The 25,031-nt window shown below is 34.7% G+C and overlaps 1 protein-coding gene across 2 annotated transcripts in view; it reads left to right on the forward strand.

The window, feature by feature from the left end:
* Positions 1–23,921: 23,921 nt before the first annotated feature.
* The window catches only part of LOC116349183 (neurotrimin), a 77,872-nt gene continuing 76,762 nt past the window's right edge, over positions 23,922–25,031 (forward strand). For both annotated transcript variants that reach the window (XM_031780488.1, XM_031780489.1), the window contains exon 1: positions 23,922–24,058. The gene's annotated coding sequence lies outside the window, so the exon portion shown is untranslated. The remainder of the gene's footprint in view (positions 24,059–25,031) is intronic.

The raw sequence follows: 25,031 nt of genomic DNA on the forward strand, positions 1-25,031 counted from the left end.
TATCATATTGTAGTAACAATAAAACAAGAGAACAAAAAAGATGGATTATGTGCATTGAAAAGGACCAAAATTTCTACCAAATTATGTATGTCTTCTGTTTTTTAATCAAAATAAAATGATCAAACGAGAAAAAAATTGCATTATGTTTGTCATACAAAACGTGTGCGAACATGTTAAAAAAATGTGTGTGTTTGTTGGTTGTGCGTCAAATGGAAGCACATCTGGTCACAACATTGTTTTTGGCCTCTGAAACGGCACCAACAATAAAGCAAACAAACCATCAACTAATTCCGTTAACTAGACACAAAGTTTTGTACACACGCAATACACACACACACACACATGCACGTATTAAAATTCTCGACAAACTTATGGCTCCACCAAATTTATGGTTTGCAAGTGTGTGCATGCATCCATTTCAAATTTGACTATTTCTCTATCGTCGACCCAATGTTGTACCAAAAATTTTAATATTTTTGTGTTCGTCTCTCGTGCGGTGTTTTTTTTCCTCTCTTTGTTATTCTTCGTCTGTGTGACTTTTTCGTCAGTTATTTTATGACTTCATGTATGTATGTGTTTTGCTGATGAAATTTTACTCTTACTTATAAATTCATTTCGGAAAATATCATAAAATTGTAAAATGACACAAAAACTTCGACCGAAAAAAGAAACTTTATCAAATTGAAATGCAAAAGAAACAAACAAAGAGAATAAAATTGTTTTTTAAATTCGTTTTGGAAATTGAAAAGAATTTTATTTTTGTGGAAGGTTCACCATAAAAAAATATTATTGTTCTAGTTATGAACAAACATTGAATGGAAAATGTATGCTCTTTAATTCCGATCTCTTTAATACATACTCTGAAATCAATAAATTCAAAAATGCCTGGAAATCATTTTACCCTTACAACAATAACAACAGCAAAATGTGTCCTCCCATTTTACGATTTGCAAGCGATAAAAAAATGAATAACTCAATTTTATAGCACTTTGGTTCGAATAAAAAGCCAACATTCGATTGACCAACAAAAAAAGGAACCCGTACAATAAAATACAGATGCAAAAAAGTCACATACACTGAATAAAAAATCTGCAATGAATACTGAACAATTTTTTTTCATCGAATGGCACCATGGTAGACTTATATTGAAACAATTCGAGTTGACGGTAAAAGCATTCGATGGCATTTTGCTTATCAGCTTAAACTATAAATTGTGCATTGTGTACCGTTTGTTGCATTCGCAACGCACATGATGGTAGCGACAGTATCAACATTGTCGATTTGCTGCTGTTGCTGCAGCACTTAAAATAAGTACTTATCTTATTTAAAAGTTGCAAATCAAAGAAGTTGCTTAAATCGTAATCGTATTTGCTCGCAAGAGTTTTCTTTTCGCGACATTTTTGTGAATATTTTGCACCGTCGATTCAGTTCTGCAAGCATGCTTAAAAAAGTCGTAATTCAGCGGTCTTTTGCCATTTTCAAAGATTTTGAGTGTGCGCGCGCACTTCTCTCTTTAACTGTTATTTACATCGTCATAAGTTTTGAATGCATCGTCTAATAAATTTAACATGACGTATTTTACTTTTACTGATGTCTTTAAATCGTTCGTTTTGGCGATGTGCGTGCATGTTCACCGAGTTGGAGTTGAATTCAACACCCATAAAATTGAGCTGATTCAACTTTTGAGTTGGTGAGATGTTTTGCCTTTCTCTTTTCTTTTTTTTTTCGCTGGCGTTTTTCTTGTTACTTGTTCGGTTTGAGCGTGTGCACATACACCCTTTGTTAGCACAATTTCAGACATCTTTTTGCAAATATGGTGCAAAAAGATTTTCAGACAAAACTTTCTCATTGAAATGTTTTACTACAACACAGTTTGTGTATCTAGTGTGTCTATGGTATACACAAAAAAAGTTCGATTCTAAGAAGAAGAAAAAACACCGAGCCGGATCAAACATACAATGCAATGCAATAGACGAAAGAAAAATATTTACGAGCGAAAATTTAATTTCCGAAATTGATGCAATTTCATGATTCACGCATACAAAGCGCTGTGTGAATGCCTGCTACGCACACGATAGATGGAGATAAATGTGAATGTTGCCTGATAACGCAGTAGCAATATTGTCATTGGAGACGAAAACTTAATGCCATACAAAAGTCAAATATATAATATAAATTTGAATGCATTATTCACTCAGACCTGATAACATTTTTAACTAACCAAATTACGTCTTGCGGACGCACAAAATATGCGAAACTCGAACAAACTTAGGAGTAGAGAAAAGTGAAGAGTGGCAAAGTTACCTTTTGTACTTAAATTAAAATTCATGTGCAAAAATTTACGCGAAAAAAGTTTTCGTTCTTGCACCAAAAAGTATCCAGCCAGAAGAAAAATACAATTACTACTTTTTTTGTCCGAACGGGAAAATCATAATTGCATTTATCCAAGCGCAAAAAAAGTTTGACATTACCGTAAGGAATATGCGGAGAATGAGAGAGAAATAAAGAAAGAGAGAGGAAAGCGTGGAATAGCAAACAGACCGCCATTCGGACGGATATTGAGAAATTAGTGATTTTACATTATGAAATGTAGCAAACTTATCTCTGTTGGCTACTTACATGACGCATAAAATAAAGTTTTTATTGAGAAATCGCTGCTTTACGATCGCTCCGGATAAAGCTGGAGCATATACACATACACACATACCGCAGCCAAAATATTGCAACCAAGATTGTTAAATTTGTCAGTGAACCCAAATTAGTTGCCAAAACACCGCACACAGTAAAAAAAACGCACACAAAACTGCGAACGAAAAGAGAGAAAAAAACTAATCATGGCGATCCACGCAGTAACAGCATCAATTTTATGTACGTTTGTTACGATCAAAATCACACCCCAAAGCACATACGCGCTCATTTCACTTAATGAGAATGGAAAAGTTGCTGGCCAAACAATGTTTTTACTTGCGTCTGCAAATGCATTCAAACGCCCGTGGTGTGTGTGTATGTGTGTATCTACCATCGGAAATGACACACGAAAACGATGCAAAAAAATTGTTCGAAAACTTTTTCATTCATCTTGTTATTTGTTTTGGTTGGTTTGGTAGTCGCCAGCACAGTCGGACCATTCAGAGTTGAAAGTTTTATTATACACCGATGAGAATTAATGGAACTTTCAACAATTTTTGACAGAATTACACACATACACACGCCAAATATAAAAATCGCTTTCTCACCACGACACAAAGTATATTGCAGCCATGAAATTACTTTTGGGCTGCTTGCGGCGCGTCACAATCACTTTGGAACCAAAATAATCAGAAATTATGCGGCGGGCGAAGAAAAAAAAATACCATCTAAAAAGGTACAGCGATTTTCGTCATCTGGAATTTTTCTTTTTTTTTTCTCATGATTTTTTGAATTTGAATAGCACGTCACAAACATGCACAATCATATACACTCGAATCGAATAAAACATGTAATGTGTCGCGTATATTTCCTTCGGAAATAGTTTTTCCATTTGAATTGAAAAGTTTTTATGGGTCCGGTTACGTTGTTTTCGTGTGTTTAATGGTAAGATAATTTTAAAAAATTACACTCAACTATTTTTGTTCGGGCCGTCAAAAGATTTGACGAGGGGAAAGAGTGAAGAAAGCTATCGCTTCAATGACATTCTTTTTATTCATTTTAGTTTGCCAGATAATACCTCCGTCTGGGAATATTGAAGGAAACTAAAATAGAGAAGCAAAATGAAGAAGGTCGAAACTTAAAAAAAGCAACAAGAGCCATAATACAAGCAGTGCTTCGATAAATGCTCGAATTTCCTTTCTGAAATCCAATACATCGTTATTTCGAATTTGCCATTTTAAACGCCTCACTTTTATATGAAGTTAGACAAATTGTCGGTTTTTATCCCAATTTTATGCTGACTTCACATACGTTCTCTCTTTCCCTATCTCTGTCCATCCGACCCATTCAAATCAAAAGAATAAAGTTTAAATAACAATAAAAAAATTTACAACCAACAAGAGAAAATGTGCTGGCGTGTGGGGAAAAGAAATGTATATACGGACACACATATAAAACTGGAATGATTGAAAGCCTTTAAAATGAACACACTGAAAGTGACCGTATGTTCGCATGAACATACAACAGTAACGAGAGTGAGAGGGAAAAACATGAACAAAACTTAACAAGCGTCATGCTGAATGTTTCAAACAAACAAACAAAAAATAGAGAGAGAAAAAAGTCGGAAAAAGCCAAACTATTAGATACTTTCAGTGGACTTTGTTGATGGGATGGATCCGATGTTTCGTGGTTACAGCGTTGAAACGGAGCGGAGAGAATGGGCGAAAAGAAAAATTGAGGAATACGAAAATATGTTTGGTGGCTGTGTATACAAAAACACGTACTCTATGTTCAAAACGTTGAAATGCCGTTCTTCTTATTCTTGTTTTGTAGTGTATTTTTTTCTGTTCTAATGTGAAGCATGTAGCTTACACAGCAAACATATAACTTATGTTTGGTGGCCGGTCGCTTTTAATGTTTGAAATTTTTTTTGAACGACCGATTTTTTTTCTTCTTTGCACCCTTTCTAGTACAATTATGGTCTTGCTTTTGGCTGAAGAACAGATGCTTTAGGCAACAAATTGAGGTGTTTAAAAGTTCAATGCAAAAATATTGCCCTCTCCTTATTGTGCTTGCTGTTGGGTTTTTATTCTCACTTTTGGCTTATTTATACTGGCCGCTCTGGAGTTTCTTATCGATGTGAAATGATACTTGTTTTTTTTCGGGTCCGACATGAGAGAGAAAAAAAAACTTTTTTATAATATGAAGTTTACATTTAGGGCTATCGCAAATAACCGACTTTTTGAGTGAAAGGAAAATAAAATACGATGTGAATGGAGCGGCGATCTGGTGTAATACTCGACCATATTGACATTGAATTTCGATTATTTTTGCGATTGCAAAAAGAAAAGTATTTTTGCACACATTTTGCATTCTTTGGACTTGTCATTCCCTTTAAACCCCCTTTTTTCTTTCACTTTCTCTATTTCTTAGACTCAATCTTCCACTTGATACTCATAAAATCTCATGAGATCAAAATAAGATGAATAAAGCACGAAAAGGGAAAAAAATCATAAGAAAAACAGTAAATATTGAAAAAACGTGTAGCGAAAAGTTTTTATTTCTCGTTCACTTGTGGCAATGTAAGTGCCAACCAAGAAACTGCCAAAGAAAAATAAAACTGAATCTCAAACGATTTTCATTGATCCGTTTTGACAGCGGATTGCATTTAGTAACTTATGAAACAGAATACAGTTGAAATAAAAAAAAAATAATCTGTTTGGTCTTTGATTTTGTAACAGATTTGCTTGCATCACATGTCACACCATTTTACAAACGGGAATTACCGATAAAATTGATCGGTTTAGGATAACATTTTTTATGGAATCAATGTGCCAGAAAACCTCGTATTTATACACCATTTGTTTAGCCGATTAGTTATCTCTCGATTGAATCTCACTGTAAATAGTGTGTGCGTAAACAATTCACAGCCATCAATTACAGTGAAATCCAATGCGTAAAAATCTTATTTATAAAATCATAACGTTGATAAAGCTTTCGATTCCATTTAAAAACCAATGCCAAGGTTCAAAAACGAATCAAGTATTTATTGGGGGAGAAGCCGGTTTCCATTAATATTTGACCCATCGACCAAATGAAAACCATTCACAAAACTGAGCTGACGCAAAATTCAAGCGTGAAAAAAACATGTTGAAATAGTACAAACACACATCCATATTTCTTGGAAGGTTTAAAAGGTTTAAACTTTGCCAATTCCGGAGAATTTAGTTTTGCTGCATTGAGCAAACGAACCAAACTACAAAAAATCATCTATGCCAGGGTGGATGTGACTACTTTTTGTGTACACATAAATGGTGGGCTTTCGATTTTATGCTGTACATTGGCAAACTTTTAGATATGGGAAATGTCAAGCGTGTCTCAATTTTTTCCCTTCATCTTTCGTTAAAAAGCACACATGAAATCGACCGAAATATGAAGAAAAAAGAAGAAGATATTGACAAAAAAAATCATCGGCCAGATGAACGTATCTAATTCGATCATGGAAAATAATTTTGAGACGATTTGTAACAAATGATATGATTTGAAAACAAAACACAGCCGAGCGCATAAGTCAAATGGCGTAGCCAGAGAGAGACTTTGATATGGAGAAGAAGAGAAAGAAAATCGAATTATTCGAGATGTCAACTGATTAATAGCTTATTTTTCATTCAATTTGTTCGGTCCGTCGCTGCTACTATGTGAATTTGCTTGTTCTCATTTGTCTCGTGCGCCTATTACAAGCCGCCCAACTTTCCATTCGGCTCGTTATCAAGATACAATTGACCGTAAATCAAATAAATGTTCCAAACATACACACAAACACACGAGTTGAGTGAGTCGGTGGAAAAAATGGTTCGAATTAAAACGAGCGTACATTGTTTGATCGACAATGGGATTTTTCGTTCGACACAATACACATGCCACAATAATATAACACATGACGCTTCTTTGAAACAGAAAAACAAACTATACATGTATCTTTGCAATGATTTTGCGGAAAAATCCAATTTTAATAACAACGAATAGTGCGAAGAAATATCGCATAATTTTTTCGCATAAAGTGATTCTTTTTTTTTTCTCTGGTCGTTCCCAGCCATTGATGCGGAACATTAAAATCCGCATATGCTAAATATATTGCTTCATATATGCGGAGAAAGTTTGTTGGCGAACAAATTGACGACTCATCTGAAATTATGTCATGTTGGATGAATGCCTTAATTTGTGATTTTGCAAGCATTATTATTCGATATTAGTTTTTTCCTCATGTCATCATAGAATCGATGATGACGATGCTGATAATGATGGTGTGTGGTGATGGTAGTGGCTGTGGTCGGCATTGGTCATGTAAAAGTACAAATTGCACCGAAAAAACCGACATCAAAATCGAAAGTTTTACGTGCGAATTTTTTTTATTGTGCCACGATATTCTCGATGGTTTAATATAATGGACGATGGTGAGATTTTGAGTCAACGTCAATAAACTTTGATGATAAACGAAAAAAGTTGCTAAAGTTATGTCGCTTGCACTACATTCGCAAACGTACGTATATTCTGTTGGAAAAAGCTAACTGCTAATGACAAACTACAACATTTTTCGTCTCATTTTTTTCCGGTCGAAATCGATTTTTTTAGTTCATCATCTGCTTTGCTGTCGGATGCGGTCAGTTTTCAGATCGAGTCGAAAATCGTTCAATGCTGACTTCAGCATTTTTATCTTATTCGATTATTCAATTGTTTGGTGTGGTTTTTTGTGTGTGTCTTCGGTCGATGTGAACGTTTGATTTCGAGAATGAGATTTTCTCGACCGATGTGTGTGCTGAGTAAATTGAGCATTTAGCTCAGTATCTCATGTTATCAACGGTAAACAAAGGGCGAATTGAACAAACGAAAGAAAAAGATTTCATTGAGCAATTGAAAAAAAGAAATCACAGAAACCATTCCTGTCGATCCAACAATTTAATGCGCTTCATCATTTATGTAATATGGCAGTCGATAGATGTCTATTCCAGATCGATATGATACGATATTATCTTTTCGTTAGAATCAATTCATTTGGGCCATGTGTATATCTCGTTCGTTTTTTTTTTATTTTAACAATTTGCTTCAGTTTGTACTATTGCTTCCGTATTGATGCAATTGTTCCGATCTAGACCAAGTTTTCAATTGATCTATGGACAGTGGTATGGGGTTTGGGATCGAGTACATTGCAAAATCCATTACACCTAATAAATATGACATGTGCAACGTCAAATAAAATTGACCCCAATGGAAACTTCAACCGCATTTAAACCGTTTACAAGTGAATTCGAAGCGCGTACTTGAAAAAGAGAACAGAAAAAAAAAGAAATAAAAACTAAGTGAAAACGTCATACGGAAATGAATCGACAGTAGAACGAACGGAAAAGATTGTGAGTGTACCACAAATACTGTCATTAAAATGAAACGTGTGGGCAAACGGCGAGAATGAAATCACAAAAGTGTTTGCTATCGGTTTGGGGGGGTGGGCAATAGTCCAGTGTGTGTGTCCATTATACACTATTGACGCCTCACCGTTCTTCTTCTACCCATTGGGATAAAAATGCCATATAAATTATTTTGTCATTTCAGCATTTTTAGCATCTGGTGTTAGTTTAACGGCAATGGAAATGGCTCTCACACGCCCAGCTCATCTTATGAAGCGCGGTCTATTTTATCCGTACAGACAATACGCAACGCATTCACTTCAAATTATATTCTTCTCGTGTGTGTGTGTGTACATGTGCTCGATACCATTGGCACATTTCAATAGGCATCTCCAAAAATTAGCTGTGAATTGTCTATTTCGGCAATGAATATTCTGTCCGGGCAAACCGACACTTCTTGCAATGAAAGTGGCACTGAATTCTCTTTTTTTTCTCCACAAACGAAATGAAACGACTGAGAACAAACAATATGATGAAATAAAAAGATCACTGTATGGATGAGCGAACAAAAAAAAAATCCGTGAGCAGAAATATAAAGCAGAAAATGTGGTGCTCGTTTGAGAAGTGATGTGAGAATATAAGCGGAGACCAAATGAAATAAAACCGAAAAGACGACACACAAAAATTACGTTAATGTTGTTGTCTGCTACATGAATATGCTACGAGCAATGCCATTAAAAGATCGGAGATATTTGAAAAAGTTTTCTTCTCTTTTCCGCTATCACTCGCCTCTTCTTTTCCTCTGTCAATTGCAAACGAAAACGATTCAATCTCGTCTACTGCCAATATATCGTCAATTCTTTATTTTTTCTTTTCGGCGTAAAGTTTGCTTGTTTCCTCATTGCTTTGTTTTTTTCCATACAAATATTTCCATTTGTCTATCACACGTACAGTGTGTGCAATATTAAATGTTTTTATGCGAATTGGACGCTATACGCGCACTACATGTGGTGTGGCGTTGGCGGTTGTCGAACGAATATATTATCGAATTTGTTCATTTTTTCTTTGGTTCTGGCATATGTGAACGAACGTGTTTGAGTATAACATGATAAACCTCAAAATTAAAAGTTTTATTATATATTTTATATGGACGATTTTATCGTCGGTTAGACTGGTGGATGTGTGCACGCGTATGCGAATCAACTCATGATAATTTTTGAAGTCACGAACAAACCATGATTAGATTTATTGATCAAGATTTTTCCAACATTACACTCACAACAAACGCGTGCAAGTGAATTCGCAGCTGAATAAATATAACGCTGTCTGGCTTTTCTGCCAACTTACTCTCATCGAGATCACTTTTCAGACGGCGGTTTACTTTGCTTTCTCTCTCTCTCTCTCTTGCTCTCGTTCGCTTTGTTCAGCGAACAAACACTGATATTAGCATGCACATTTTATGATAAAACAGAAAAGAAAAACGAACGCACAGCAATGAACGCTTCGTTATTTTCAATTGGATTCATTCAATTGTTTCCTTTGATTAAATTGAACTGGCTGTACTTTTCGATGCAAAGTAATCGGTGACACTCTTTGCCAAAGCACATTGAAAAATCAACGATTTGCCTTGAGCACTCAAATACATGCAATATTCATTTTCGGTCTATGTTTCCTGTTTTCTACGTGGGTTGATATCACTGGCATTTTTTCACTTCTCCATTCAACAGATTCACTCCACATGTGAACGTTCGCATATGTAACCAATGTACAGTCTACGGTTACACATTTTTATCGAAACTATTGTGCACCGTACTCTGTTACAATACTGTTCGGCTTTCAGCTCTTGGCTCTCTCGGTACATGTATATTTTATGAAAGTGTGTTTGCTAAACGTGTGATTTCATCGTTGGTCGTTTCGTCACAACATTCCTATCGTGCAGCTCGTTATCGTAATAACAAACAACCGTATTGATAATGTACAGGAGATGTTTGAAGATGCCAAAATGAATACACATTCACAGCAGTGGGTACACATTTGCGCATCCGGTATAGATATTACGAGCTATTTACGCTTGTTCGTTGTGCCATTTCATCTCGTTTCATTGTTATGAAATACTTGTATTGTTGTTTCGTTTTTTATCGACTTAAGCGCCACTCACATATTTATTAACCCAATGCGATTTTATTGTTTCACACCCAGCCACACCAGCACAGAATTCAGGCCATTCCTATCAAATTTCCTTATTCAATTTTTGAGCTTTTGATATTCTTTTCCATTTCTAATTTTGGCCGCCTGTTTGGGTACATCTTCAATACAAAAGCAATTCATTTTGTGCTGTTTATTCGTTCATTTTAGTGTAAACCGACACCGGCAAAGTCAAAATCAATTTATTAAATTCGTAAGCCAATAATATACTAGACCATTTTTTTGGCTATTGATTTCGATTCCTTAAGACGCGCGTGTTCAAACGATTTTTTTTTTTTTGGATTTTTCCTGCTGGGGGGAGTTTGGTACTTTGATAGAATTTATTTTGTGGTTGATTTTCTTTTCGAATTGAATATGGAGAAGGAGCGAAATTTGGACAACGAAAAAAATTTAATTATCAAGTACATCAGAAACAGACATCCGAAACCATGGCAATCTGAATTCGAAATCGGTGACATAAAAAGTTCAATAAATACTCAAACCATTTGCATACAATCAAATATACATTTTAGATTAAACAAAATTACTGCATGACTCTTCCAATTTCGGATCAATTTCGATTCAGTTTTAAATGATAATAAGAGAGCTGAGTGAGGAGAGAGAAATAAAATCCGAGTTGCTATTGTGAATTGTATATTAATAAAAAAACATATTAAATTCAATACACGCATACCAAACACAAACTGTCTGCTTATGAAAGATCGCCTGTCGTGTGCCTGTTAAATTATGGTTATGATGGTCCTTTTGTGTTTTTTTCGTCCACATGTTTATATGTTTTCTGCTAGTGGCGGCTGGCGGAATTTAATGATTTCGGCCGAAAAATTCAATAAGCGTGTTAATATAATATTGGCATATGAAGCGCATTCTAACATAAAATAGAGCACAACACACAAAAACCATAAACGAAAATATTTGATATCAAAGAATTCTTTGGCTTTCGTCCAGGCTTTGAAAAATTTTCATTTGATCTGACAACAAATGGACGAACGATTGACATGTCAATTTAATGAGCTTGGTTTGCTCTGTACTTTTTATTTCACATTCCTTTAATTCTTTGTTCAAATACAAGTATACACCAGAATAAAACGACCTATTTACGAATTTCGCAAGTATTTGTGGAACGCCACCAACCGAGAATGCCTGCAAGCAAATTCAAACGTCTTTGGATTTCGTTATGTAATAATAATAAACCACTGACTTGCCATTAAATCGCATCCTGAGACGACGGCAACGATGACGACAAAGACATAATACCGTCTTACAAGATAGTATATACTATCCTCTTTACTAGCTTTACATTTCCATTAAGAGAAATTCGCTGGACTCGCGCAGCCTTCCAATATAATCACACTTCTTTTGAGATGAGAGTGAACCAGTTTTTCACAAATGGAATGCTTTATTTATGTGGTAATACGCGAAACGACCCGTTATTTTTTTCTCCTCTCAACCATTTTTCGGTTCTTTTTTTTTTTACTTCGGCCACATATCAATACGATGCCAGAAAAATTAGAGCGCTAAATCAAATTTATTATATTGGACCAACGACAACAATGTTCTCAGTCTCTTTCAGAATGCGAAAGCTCACGTCAGCATAGCAACAATGCGATAAGGCACTTGTACTTTAATGTGAATTGTAGAGAAAATACTTGTGATGCCAACGAAAAATAAAAAACGGCTCAAGAAAGCTGGAAATTTGAAACGAAAGCCAAAAAAATTCCAATTCTTTATTTAGTACACACATTTAATTTTCCATTTAAAATGTTCGAATTTTCTTCGGGAACAAGCACTCTTTTGCATGCAATGCAAATATGAATTTATTACTTATACATTTAATGAATTAAACTGTGATGTGCGAAAAGTTGTATGTTTTATACTTTAACTTTTATATTATTCATATTTTTTTCATTTATTTTGCATAATCGTCATAAAAATGTAATTCACTTTCATTCTGTACGTGCTGCGGTCATTTGGCGATTTGAGCTTTTATGAAATGATTATTAGCCGAGGCGATTGCATAAAATCTTTTTTACGACTTTCGTCGATGACTGTTTCATTTTTTTTATATTTACTTTGATTTAAGTTTGGTCGGTATTTTCGTTTAATTACTAATAAATTCGTGATTATTTCATTAGCGCATTCGCTAATGCATTGTTCCATATACTATATTTACAGTATACATTTGTGCTTGGAATTTTGGTACAGAAATTAAGTTCGTATAGCTTTTGGTTTTATGGTTTGGCTACAAAGTTTTTGGAAATGTGTAAAACAAACCGAATGAAAATATTGAGAATAAGTTCAAGACAGATAAAAACGGCGGTAAGCTATTCAGTGCACATATACGAGTGTGTATAAAAGTAGGTTTATTAGATAGCATCATATGCTTTAGCGTTTGACGCGTAAAAATAAGCGGATTAAAGGCGTTGTGAGTGTTTTTTTTTATCCAAAAGACAGAATGATTTATGTGGTGCGCCACAACGAACATGGTCATCTTCTCTATCTCTTCTTTGTATCTGCACTGCATTCTCTGCTTCTGGCCTTGAAAGAAAACTGTGATGAACGGTTGACAGCCAAACAGAGGAAAACAATAATTCAAACTAAAGGGACATTTCACAAAAGATTATCTAATGATGATTAAAGTGGTTGTGAGCATGGTGCTGTTGTTGTGTATGTGCTTTCCATATTTAATATGCGACCTCTTTTGTAACTGCTGCTGCTGCTGGTGACAACAATGTCTAACCCAATTACGTTTATATTGTGTGTATTTCGAACGAAATTGGAATTTGCTTACCTCCGAAGACTTTGGCGCATACAAATTTGTACAGGATGCTTGTAATGTGTATATATAGTACAGTACTGTGCGAGGAAAATTTTTCAGGGGGGGGTGATTTTCCAAAAACAAAAAATTCTCTAGCAAATTAGACAAATTTTCGTTTTTTTTTTTTTTTTTTTTTTTGGAAGTCACTTTTTGAGGCGAAAATCCCTAGCAAATCGAAAGAATTTTCTCCGCGAAAAACCTTAGCAAATCGGAAAAAAATCTCTCGGAGCCAAAAACCCTAGCAAATTGAAAGAATTTTCCTCAATTTTCTACATTGATGAGCTAAAAAAAAAAAAAAGGTCTTCACTTTTTGAATCAAAAACCCTAACAATTTCGAATAAATTTCACGAAAAATAAATTCTCATCCAAATCACAGGGGGGGTAAACCCCCCCCCCCTCCGCACACTACTGATATAGTAGTATGTTTTACATTTCCAAACAATGCTATTTATGGTTGTTATCATTTGTTCGAAAAACATTTTGTAAATGTTGCATACAGCGATAGAGAAATTTTCTTTTGGTATGTATCACCTCCGCCCGCTTTTCCATTTGGTCGAAGAGAGACGTGATATGTAATTATACATTAATTTTGACATGAGTGAGCACCGAGTCACGTAAATTTCAATATATGTGTGGCGATTGTTCGTGTGAAAGTCAGTCTTTTGTTAATTTTACAAGCATTCGCACAACACCGTCGGTCTATACCCATAAGGAATTGACTACTAGGCTCTTTTCCTTTCGCATCACAATCTGTTTATACAAAACATGAATATGGAGTGTGTGTGTGTGTGTGTGTGTGTGTGTGTGTGTGTGTGTGTGTATGATTGTTTATGGAAAATAGAGCATTTTACCAGAGCATTGAGAATTTGTTGTGTATCCTTTGGCTGAGATTTGCATATGAATTGCTTTCGATATGGCATATAGTGAATGAATCTTGAGCTGCTTTTATTGAGAAATCTTTTTGAAGAGCAATCGAACAGTGATATAAATGTGGGATTACATTGTCTTAATGAAAGAGTTTCATCCACTTGACCACCACTAAGCTACCTGTATGCACCTTGCACATGGCACACAATGATATTTAAGCCATTAATTCTTGCATGTGGAATGCTTTTCAACTATACAATTACAATAAACATAACAATTAGCCTATGTCATTGTTACAATTGTAATCCGGATGGGAATTCATTTTACTTTGGTTGGCGTTCGATGCAAGTTAAATAGAATTGTTGCTTTGGTATATATGGATCATCTACTTTAAATTAACAACAAACTCAAATAAAATAAAACATTTATCACAACATTTGCACAACACACGAGTCAATAGCAACGACCAAATTGAATGTCTGTGCCAACCATTTGTGCATCGTGTATGGTCGATATTCTGACATTTTACATTGTATTAATCAATTCATGAACATTCTATTGAATTTCTTTCATTTTAATATTTGCCATTTTTCATATTCTCCAATTTGTTACGAACTCACAATTTCGGCAGCAGTATGCATCATATTTTAACATTGCATTCAATCTATCTGATAGACTGCACTTCGCTTTTCGCTGTAAGCGTAATCATTTTTTATTGTTACACACATAGTTCGGCATTGAATGCATTGTATTTACATGAATATTAAAATATATTGAACACAATACATGCCATCGAAGCGCTCCATGTGTTTATATTGACACAAACCATATTGGGCATGTGTGCGAACGAAAATCATTTTTGAGAAAATTGTATGCATTTGATGAGAAAGGCGATTGACGCGAATGAACGGCAGGAACAGATGATGGTGAAGACGAAAAATCGACAGAATGATGAAGAATGAAGGGAAAATAACGATGTAATGCAATATAAATAGAATTATACAATAAAAGTAAAATTCAGTTTTGCACATAAATTTTCATGTCATCGTTGTCATATTCAGTTTTATTCATTTTCACTGCAATTCAATTCTTCAAATGAGCGAGTGCGTGTTTGTGTTCGCATTGTATTCGATTTGATCGGCTTCATTCATATATAAACTAAATTTTCTGGATCTCTCTCTCTCTCGATCTTTCGTTCGCATCGCACATTCAGTAGTTCATTCAGTAGAAGAGAATTGTAGATTCCAATTTTATTGCTTGCCATTCGGTATTCTCTCAGTGAAAATTGAGTCGATTCTATTACCATTGATTGAGATTCTGACGAACGATCAGGACAATGCCAACATGCTATAATATTAGTACTTCATATTAGCATGCACAATAGAATATGTGTGAAGCTAAATGAAATCGCTCACTCTCTCTCTCTCTCTCGGCATCTCTATCTCTACTTTTGTTGTTCTGATGCTTCAACTCATATTTTCAACGAGGTCGATGCGTTATTTCCATTATTACATCATTCATTGGATGGAAGTGTTCGCATTTCCATAGCACACATGTGTGCATAAATAATAACTGAACAATATATGAATGTTTATTATTATTTATAATGCTATTTGTGCTAGTTTTTATTTATTTTGTATTCGTAAGCTTTATGGTTTTTCTCCATGTCTCCGTTCTCCTCCCCTCTCAATCAATTGACTTTTTACTGAATGCTCATCCAACATAATTTGTATTGGGAATGTGTGCCTGGCGTCTTCTGTTTTTTTACTGCCTTATATCTTCTGCTGCAGTTCGTTTATAGTGAGTAAGCACATGGGCTTTTTTTACTTTTCCGCACACACCTAGTGTGTAAGGTAAAGTATTGGAATCGGTCGAAAAATTAACACCCTTAAAAAACATGTTTTCTGGATGTTTTAGGAGCCAGGGAACACGAATCTAGCGTTTTTTCGATGTCCGAATGTATGTGCGTGGTACCCTGTACGCTGTACGCTGTACGCTGTACCCTGTACGCAAAAATTTGTTAACACGATAACTTTCAAACAAGAAAAGTAATTCAAAATCTGACTTCACAGGATGTTTGGGGGTGCCGAGGAATAGAAACCATTAGATTTTGAGCGACTTTGGTTGATAGAGTGAAGTGTCATGTCGGGTGTGATGCCCATGGGCATCCATGGGAAAAATTCAATTTTTCTTCCAAAAGTGATATTTAATGTATTCTTAAACACTCAAAAATGTGTATAGGGGGGTTTTTGGGTACGAGAAAACCGAATATGACTTTATTTTCGCGATACAAATAACTTTCGACAAACTTTTCATACAAAAATTTCAAAAAAATTGAATTTATGTATGAAATCCATGTCTGTATGATATCGTAACTAGCTGAAACTTTGCACAGGCTATTTTTATCACAAAAAAATACCATTCCGAGAGTTTGAAGACATTCCAACGCATATTAGGGGTACCTCCCGTACAAAATTTTGGATTTTTCGCTCAAAAAAGGAATTTTGTATGGGAAGTACCCTTAATATGCATTGAAATTACTTCAAACTTTCAGAATGTTAACTTTTTGTGAAAAAAATAACTTCTGCAAATTTTCACATGATATCATATAGGCATGGCTGCGATACAAAAATTCCCTTTTTTAGTAGTTTTTGTATGAAAAGTGCTTCGAAAATTATTTGTATCGTAAAACTAATGTCAGATTCAGTTTTCTCGTGAATTCTTTGAGTAAAAGATTTGTAATAAATGCATGTTGTGGATCACAGTGCGGAAAAGTTCATCTTACGGATGTAAGACATTTTATTTCATTGTGTGAACACACACAGAGAATGAATCTTGTTGTATTTTGACAGCCAAACTCATAAATTGAAGATATCGCTTAAAGCTGTTTTTACGGCCTCAATATTCGATGGCATTTTAACCCTTTGCACCATTTCGCATATATTTATTTAACGTATGCACATAAATATTCTTTTCTTGTACTTTTGTGCTTCTCCTTTTTTCGGCATCAAATTTTGTAAAACGAACCATGCTTTGTGCCTGTTTGGGTTGAGTTACAATACCATACCATAAATATATTTGAAAGATGTTGAAACACGACGGATATTTCTTTGGTTATTCAATCCCATACCATTTTTTTGTACTCCAGACTTGCTTTGAGCTATATGATTCGCTTGCTTTATCGCATTGATTCAACGTGTTTTTTTTCACTTCTTCGGTATTTTGTATTTCGAGTGTGTTTATGTCAAGCGCTGCTTCAGCTTAAGATAATGGAGCAATGAGTATGATGCATACGGGATAAGTGCTTTAACTATTTGTTTTCTCATCCAACAATTTATTGGCTCAAATCTATCATATATATTTTTTTCACCATTTATGTCTTTATCTCAACTGCATATCGATATTCTTGTGTTGCCACCGTTAAATGGCACTCACTATCGATTCAATCTAAATCATATTCAGACTTAACACACATACACACACACAATCCACTCCATAAAATACTATCGTATTATTACCAAGTTGATATCTATTGTTTTAACAACAACAAACACACACACACAAATCTCTTTTTACTCCTGAACATTTATATGCAAATTTACCGCACAGGAATGACCACATTTATCGAAATGTGCTTTTTGTGTGCTTCACAGCATTTGGATAGGCTGAACATTATTTTTGATTTTGGTCATTACTATTTACAACATATAAATGTTACAATATGAATAACTACGTCCAACACGAAGCCTCCTATATGTTCTTACCAGGGGTCTGAGGTGTCCGATTACACCTTTTTTCGCACAACAAGTTTTGAAAATGGGAGAAAATCTTTCGATTTGCTAGGGATTTTCGCCAAAAAAGTAAAGAGCCAAAAAAACGAAAAAAATACACTTTACACTTGCTTACCCCTCTCGATTTTCTGAATAAAAATACATTGAAGAGAAAGTGAAAAAATCGGTAAATTATTCATATTTTTTCTTCTCGAATCTCGATAAAAAAGAATAAAAACCGCACAGGTTCATAAAATTCTCACATTTTCATACGCTTTGATCGGTTTCGATGGATTACATTGGAAAATTATTGATGGTGTATTTCTATGAAATAAACAACAATGTTCGAAAAAAAAAGTATTTTATTTTACACACACTTTTATCACCCATTTGCAAATCCAAGGGAAAACATTATACATAGGGAAATCTATCGAATATGCAAAAACCATCACTTTGCAATCACTATGCATTAAACCATTTTCTTAATATGTTGCAGAATAACTGGGATTTTGATATGACGGCCTTAGAAGAAAACAATTGTTAATAGCTAATATTTGTATGCATTGGACAAAATTAAAACAAGCGAGAAATGTACGCAAAATCATAGTGTGTAAATTCTTAGAACAAAAACCAAATAAGTGGGCTTGTTTTACTTTTGTTCTAGAGGGCAGACACGTGGAATAGGATTAGACTTTTAGTGTAAAGATTCGAGAAATTGCAATGAAATAGCAACGCCTGTGAATGGATTCGCGTGGAATAGCGAAACAGTGCATGGAATAGCAAAAACTGTTTCACTTCAAATCCATTTGACATTTCTTTTGACGTTTATTGATGGATTAGTGGAATAGTGCGGAATAGCAGAATTAACATTTTTGACGGAAACAGTGCATGGAATAGGAAAAATAGTTTCGATTTCACATTTGTGTTTTTGGATTAGTGGAATAGCTGGATTAGTAATTTATATAGTGGATTCGGAATTTATTCTTGGTGTCTCCCCCCTAGCTTTTGTTCTGTCTTATTATATGTTTGGTTTTTGCTCGCATAAAATTTGTATTATTATTATTTGCAGCATGTTTCTCTATTTGTATGTTTGGCAAATTTTCTGTATGTTATTGTTTTCTTCTAAGGCCGTCATATATCTTTTGCATTATTATTTAAATGAAACAATTTGTTTGTCCATCTTTATGGTACAGATTAAAAAAAAAAACAAGTAGAAGCTCGCTTATGTTTTGTTTTTATTTTTATTCAGGCTAAAAAAGTTAAATTTCTTTGACAAAAAATTAATTTGCCCATGAAAAAAAACTTCCGATGCTATAGGCCATATACACTGCATACTCACTTCGATCGTGCGATACGGTGCCGTACGGATATATCTTCGATATTTAGTCTGCAACTATGTGGTCTATAGCCATACTATTTATTACTATTACTATTTCCATCTCACTGTTGCGTTTAATTACAAATGTGCAGATCGAAGAAAATATGAATATTTGATTCACACGAAAAATATTAAATTCAAAGCGCATCACTTTGAGACTCACGCAATGTTCAATTAATTTTTTGAAAAATATGCGAATACACGCCACGATGAACACATAATTTATAATTTCTGATTCGAACTACGTTCCACTTAACCAGAATGGTATCGAACATACACATCAATTTACCTTTGATAGTATTTTACAAAATTAAACCAGTGAATAGATTGTGGCTACCCTGACTAGCATTATATGCGCTTGGGTATATATGAGCCAAACTCCACCTAACGTAACGCCATCTTTAAGTTGGACTTGCTATTAATATGAGCAACGAAAATAGCACTGCTATAGCTGTAGCCACAATCTATTCACTGAATTATACATATTTCATTTCAACGTGCATTATCAGATTTGATTGAAATGGCCATTTTGAAGTTTTTTAAGGAAAAATAATAAATTGCAGCATATTAATAACGGTTTGCTGTTGGGCTCGCATGTTACAAAATTAACCTGATTTATTTGAATAATTTGTGTGTTTGGAATTTATTTTTATTTTTTGCAAAAAGGAGAAATTCCATGAAAGTTTTAAATTAATTTTCGTCATTTATTAATTTCTCATAAAAATGTTGCAATTAAAACGGTGAATGAAGAATAAATGATATCATGATTTTAGAAAATATCTTGAGTAAAGTAATGACAAATAATTCTATCATTTTCAAACATATTCAAGACCATTAATATAATATGTAAACAGCAAAATGTGTTCATTCTTTGTGCGTCATTAAGCACAATATAGTGGGTATGGTGGAACTAAGTGACTAGCAAATATGTGCACATAATGTCTGTTAAATCCTTGACAAAAAATCACTGCTGGCCTGTTCTCTTGTCATAAAGCTTGTTCTATAGCTGAAGTAGTCTTGTAGTGTATGCTACAAACGCCATTGGCAATTCCATTTTGAGTGCGCTCCACTTTTGTTTTTAAACACAGGCCTATCTTGCATCCACAATGCACTTGCATATTATGCCGCCTCACTTCCGTACGCGTGTCATTATTGGCTCATCTTTACTATTTTGTACATATGCGTCAGATAAACTCGGCTTATCATCTCGACAGGACCAGTATACTGCATTATAATGCGAGTGAATAATAAATATTTGCACATTTCGCGGTTGAAATCATGAGTTTGAATGTATTTCTCATTTAGCCAATTAGGGTTGTGCAAAAATTTCTTTTTTGTGAAATACCAAAACATTAAACCATAGTAATTGCTCAAAAATACCTTGGGTGAAAGGGCAAAAATGTTTATTAAAGCGATAAAAGACTGTCTGATTTAAAGAAATCAATAATTCTTCGAATAAAAGAGATACGATTTGCTGTAACCAGTGAATATAAGAACCTTACATTTTACATAATTGTGTTATCTTTCGCAAAACCTTAAAATGTATAAGAAACCAGCAAACTCAATAAAATTTATAAAATCACGCGGCATTGAAAATCTATGGGATGAAAGTCGAGACGTTGAAGAAAGAAAAAAGGAAATGATATGCTTTTCACCATACTGTCGCCACATTGTTTGCCGTCCATTATCAGTTTATCGTGTACACTTCATTAGCTTTTGTTATATGTAGTATAATGCTTTGGCATTTAGTCGAATTCAGCGAAAATAAATACAAAAAAAATGGTTTTGCTAGTCAAAATCATCGATTGAATGAGACGACAGCAAAAATAAATTAAACGCTCATGACGATGACAATACAGAATTCATTGGACAACAGTACTGCCGGTAGTGTATTAACACGACAACAATGCAAATTTCTCTTTACACTTCGCATTCATAATATGACAAAAGATATTGAATTCGAAAGAGAGACAGACAACGATTACAAATACTCTGAAAAAGGAAGTATGAAGGTTGAAACCGACGTGAATGTGACAATAGCAACAGCATTGATACTGTTTAGGCCATGTCATGGTAACAAAAATAAAAGTGTAGAAGAAAGAAATTGTGTTGACCATCGGTTCTTTTTTTATTAGCATCAGCTGAATTTAGCTGCGGTTCGTTTGTTTTGAGCATTGGAAAAAAACAATAGAAATAGCCGTCATGCAGAAGATTCGTTTTTTTTGTGTATGTAAAAAAATGTACACGCGTCAGGAGTATTTCCATCGGATTTCGTACGACGAAACAGTGAATGATATGATGGCCAACCGAAAATACCGAATCGACAAATGTTAAATTGACTAGTTGAAAGACTGCAATTTCCATCAGATCTATCATTTTGCTGTCTGTTTCACTAAAATTCAGATTTGGAGCAACAAATCGTGATGCATGGACCACATTCACGGCCTGTTTAATTCATTGTCAATGTGACGATGTTGCGTGTTATATTATCGAAAGAGGCTGAATTCACTTCGTTTTTTATTTTCTCTTTTCCATATTGTCAAATTGAATTCACCACTCATCGTCTCTGACCTCTCTCTGTCTCTGTATCTTTTTCCATTTGACACATGATGTTCAGGCGAAATACCTTCACATCCATTTAACAAAACGATAATGGAAACGATTATGAAAGAATATCGCATTCGTTTGTTGCTGTTTAAATATGCTAGACTCGTTCGTTCGCAATGTGCTCGTCCCTTTGCGTGCCGCTATCTGCTCAATCGCAACATGTGCACAATCGGCGAGCTTTATGCACTACACATACTCTATGATGATTTATAATGTTTATAATACAGCAATGTGATTTATTTATATCACGATTTTGAGAGAAAGAGGATCTGCGTCGCATCTATTGTTTTTGTTGTTGTTGTCATTGTCGTCGTCACTGCGATGCCATTTCTGCCACTGTCGATGCATTGCACACACAAATGGCTCGAATGATAAACCCGAGCACACAACATACCGTCGTACTATCCACGATACATGGAAATGGCTTATGGTTTTTTGGTATATAGTAAATACTTTTTGCTACAGTTGCTTACCATGCATTGATGTGCATACAAAACAATCACTATCGCTCGGGGAATTTGTTCCAATTTTTTTGTTCTCTCTATCCGATCAACAATTCTGCAAAGTTACAATAACTCATGTGTCGTAGTAGTTCTGATGCAAAGCACAAACAAACATATCCACTGTATTGTTTGATGTCATCAAACCATGTCTGTGTGTAGTTTTATATATTTCAGCCTGAATGGTGTGTGATATTGACCAGGGATCTCTTATACAAAGTGAGATTGGAACCGTCAAGGAAATGAATTGTCTTTGAATTGGCCTTTTCTCTCTTTGGGTGTCTTGAAATATCTTTAAACATGCGTAGATTATTTACAGTGAAGAACTGTGCGAGCATGGAATTGATATGATTCTCACATGCTTATGCATTCCGTTGAAGTTTCAAGAGAATGATGAGCTAAGATACGAATTTTATTGCGCACAATTTTGGCTGTGGCGAAAGACAATGATGAGGTTTCCTCCCCCAAAATAATAATAACGGTTTGATGGTGTTCGCATTGAAGCGAGGGATTTATTTGCAACGCTTGAAATGGGCGTGAGCATGGCCATGTGATGGTGCGTATGTATATGCATATGATGTGCTTATACGATAATATTTCATCAGTGCGAAAATAATTGTGTGTAACCCTCGCGTACACATATCTCTGGCAAGACTGATTTCCTTTTGGCCTATTACTACGGTTTTGTTTGCCCATTATGAGAAAGTACATTTCTACGTGCCCACATCGATAGAATGAATTGTGTGACGTTCACATAAGTAAAAGCCGAACAAAAAAATGTGAGGCATTTCGTTCAGAAAATATTTATCATAAGTTGTTTTGGCGGCAGACGCCAATGTCAGGTTAAACACGTTTCAAAACGATGGAGATAGATAAACAAGCACAAAACCGTTTGTGCATTTTAAATAAAGAAATATATTGAACAAGCGAATCATTCACAAATGTTTCACATTATAATTAATGATAATATTACTACACAGTAACAATTCAGGCAGTTTGCATTTCGATTTTGAATGAAGATTCGATTTTTTTTTTGAATTTTCCATTTTTTTTTTGTTTTATTTATGTTGCATGCAGATATCAGTCTGATACCATCATATAACCAAAAGATCAACGTGAATGCAAGATTATTGCGGTTTCTTGTCCTTTCCCAATATGTATCAATTTTTTGTGAAGGATGCTAGATTTTTTCTATGGTAATTGAGGCCGGGAAAATCTAGGCAAATTTCTCTAAATCTGGTTAAAATTCCGTCATTGGAAGTCGAATCAAAATTTAAACTAAAAATCCGAGCGAAATACAGGTTTTTTCCATTTAAACATGGGCCGAGATAAATCCTCATGTTATACGTATACTAAAATGGGTTTTTTATTTGAAAATCGAAAATTTCTCAATATTTCTATGAATGATTATTTACAGAATAGTGCGAGGAAGCATTGAGGTGAATTTAATAAAAAAAGTACGCATATTGTCGTTTCACCCGAAAATCAGAATTTTTGCATAGTTTGACTTTTCGTGTTTCGATATGGGCAAACACAACGCACAAAACACACACTTTATGTTCACGAAATAAAATAAGCCATTTAAAAAGTGACATTCAACCAAAAGTCTGTAATAACAAGGAAAAAAACAACCTTTATCATATTGCCACCTCTTTGAATATTGCTCACAAAGGAATTAAACTTATAAGATTTTTCATGTTGTGTTTCTCTTCCTTTCTTTCTCCTTTTTTATCTCTTCTTCTAATGCAGATTGCAGAGTGGTTCAGTAAATACAGCAGGAAGAGTTGAAGTCGCGCGACACAAAATCGACCCTTGTCAGTCGTTCTATTGAAACCTTTTATCACCACTTCGGTCGGTGTGCAGCCATTCATCCACTCCAATATAAGGTAAACATTGCTTGACACCATTTTTCCACACAATTTTTCTTTCAAATATCACCCCGTCTTTTTTTCATTCGCTTCAAACGATTCACATGAAGTAAATAACAGAAACGCCCTCAATGCAAAACGGTAAAAAGTAACCAAGTCAAATCATTTAACTTGAATGATTTGGGTAGATATAGCGAATGCTACACAATACAAAATTTATGTTGGATATTTAGGCCATTTAACATTGTTAAAACGAAGGAGAAACTTGAAAGTTGGTCGTAGCACAACAAAAAAGAATGTAAATGTAAAATGAAATGCGCGCGGTAAAACTGCGTCAAAATGGTTAAAGGTGAACGTCGAACACGCGTTTTTCATGCACTTAATTTGTATGTTGAGCGTACAATTCTGCAAAATGTGTATGTGAACACGTTCGCTAGAAAAAAATAAGCCCAGTACACATATAGCCAGAAAATAAAGCAATCCCATGCCTGTAGTTACGTGTGAACAAGCATGAAAAGGAGAGAGAAAAAGCATCGTTCAAAGGTAACTGATAACCAGCGAAATTTTATTCAATTGCTTCATTACATTCCAAGGTGATGTGTTTCGAGCTCACTGCAAACAACGGGAACAACCGAATTTCCGCGAACAATGCCATTTCTTTGTGTTTCGTACTCATATTTTACGTGCACAACGAAAAAAAAAGGTATTTTGCATTTACAACCAATTTTCAAAGCCAACTACCAAACTTTCATTCGGTTCCATTTGTGTGTTGCTTTATAGATGGTTGCTGCTTTTGTTGTACCACCACCTTTGAACTTAACTTCGCGAATGATTCGGTTCATATACACGTTTATGTTGTTTTTATGTCGTTTACACAGCAGCTATCGCCACTGAATTTGCACGTACAATGCGTACGCAAATAAAATTAAAAAAAAGAGAGCGAGAATGTGAGCTCGAGAAGAAAAAGAATTGAGGAAAAACATTCATTGCT

The sequence above is a fragment of the Contarinia nasturtii genome, unplaced genomic scaffold, assembly GCF_009176525.2.
Source record: "Contarinia nasturtii isolate CC-2019 unplaced genomic scaffold, AAFC_CNas_1.1 Cnas_scaffold_2806, whole genome shotgun sequence".
Classification (NCBI taxonomy): Eukaryota; Metazoa; Arthropoda; class Insecta; order Diptera; family Cecidomyiidae; genus Contarinia; species Contarinia nasturtii.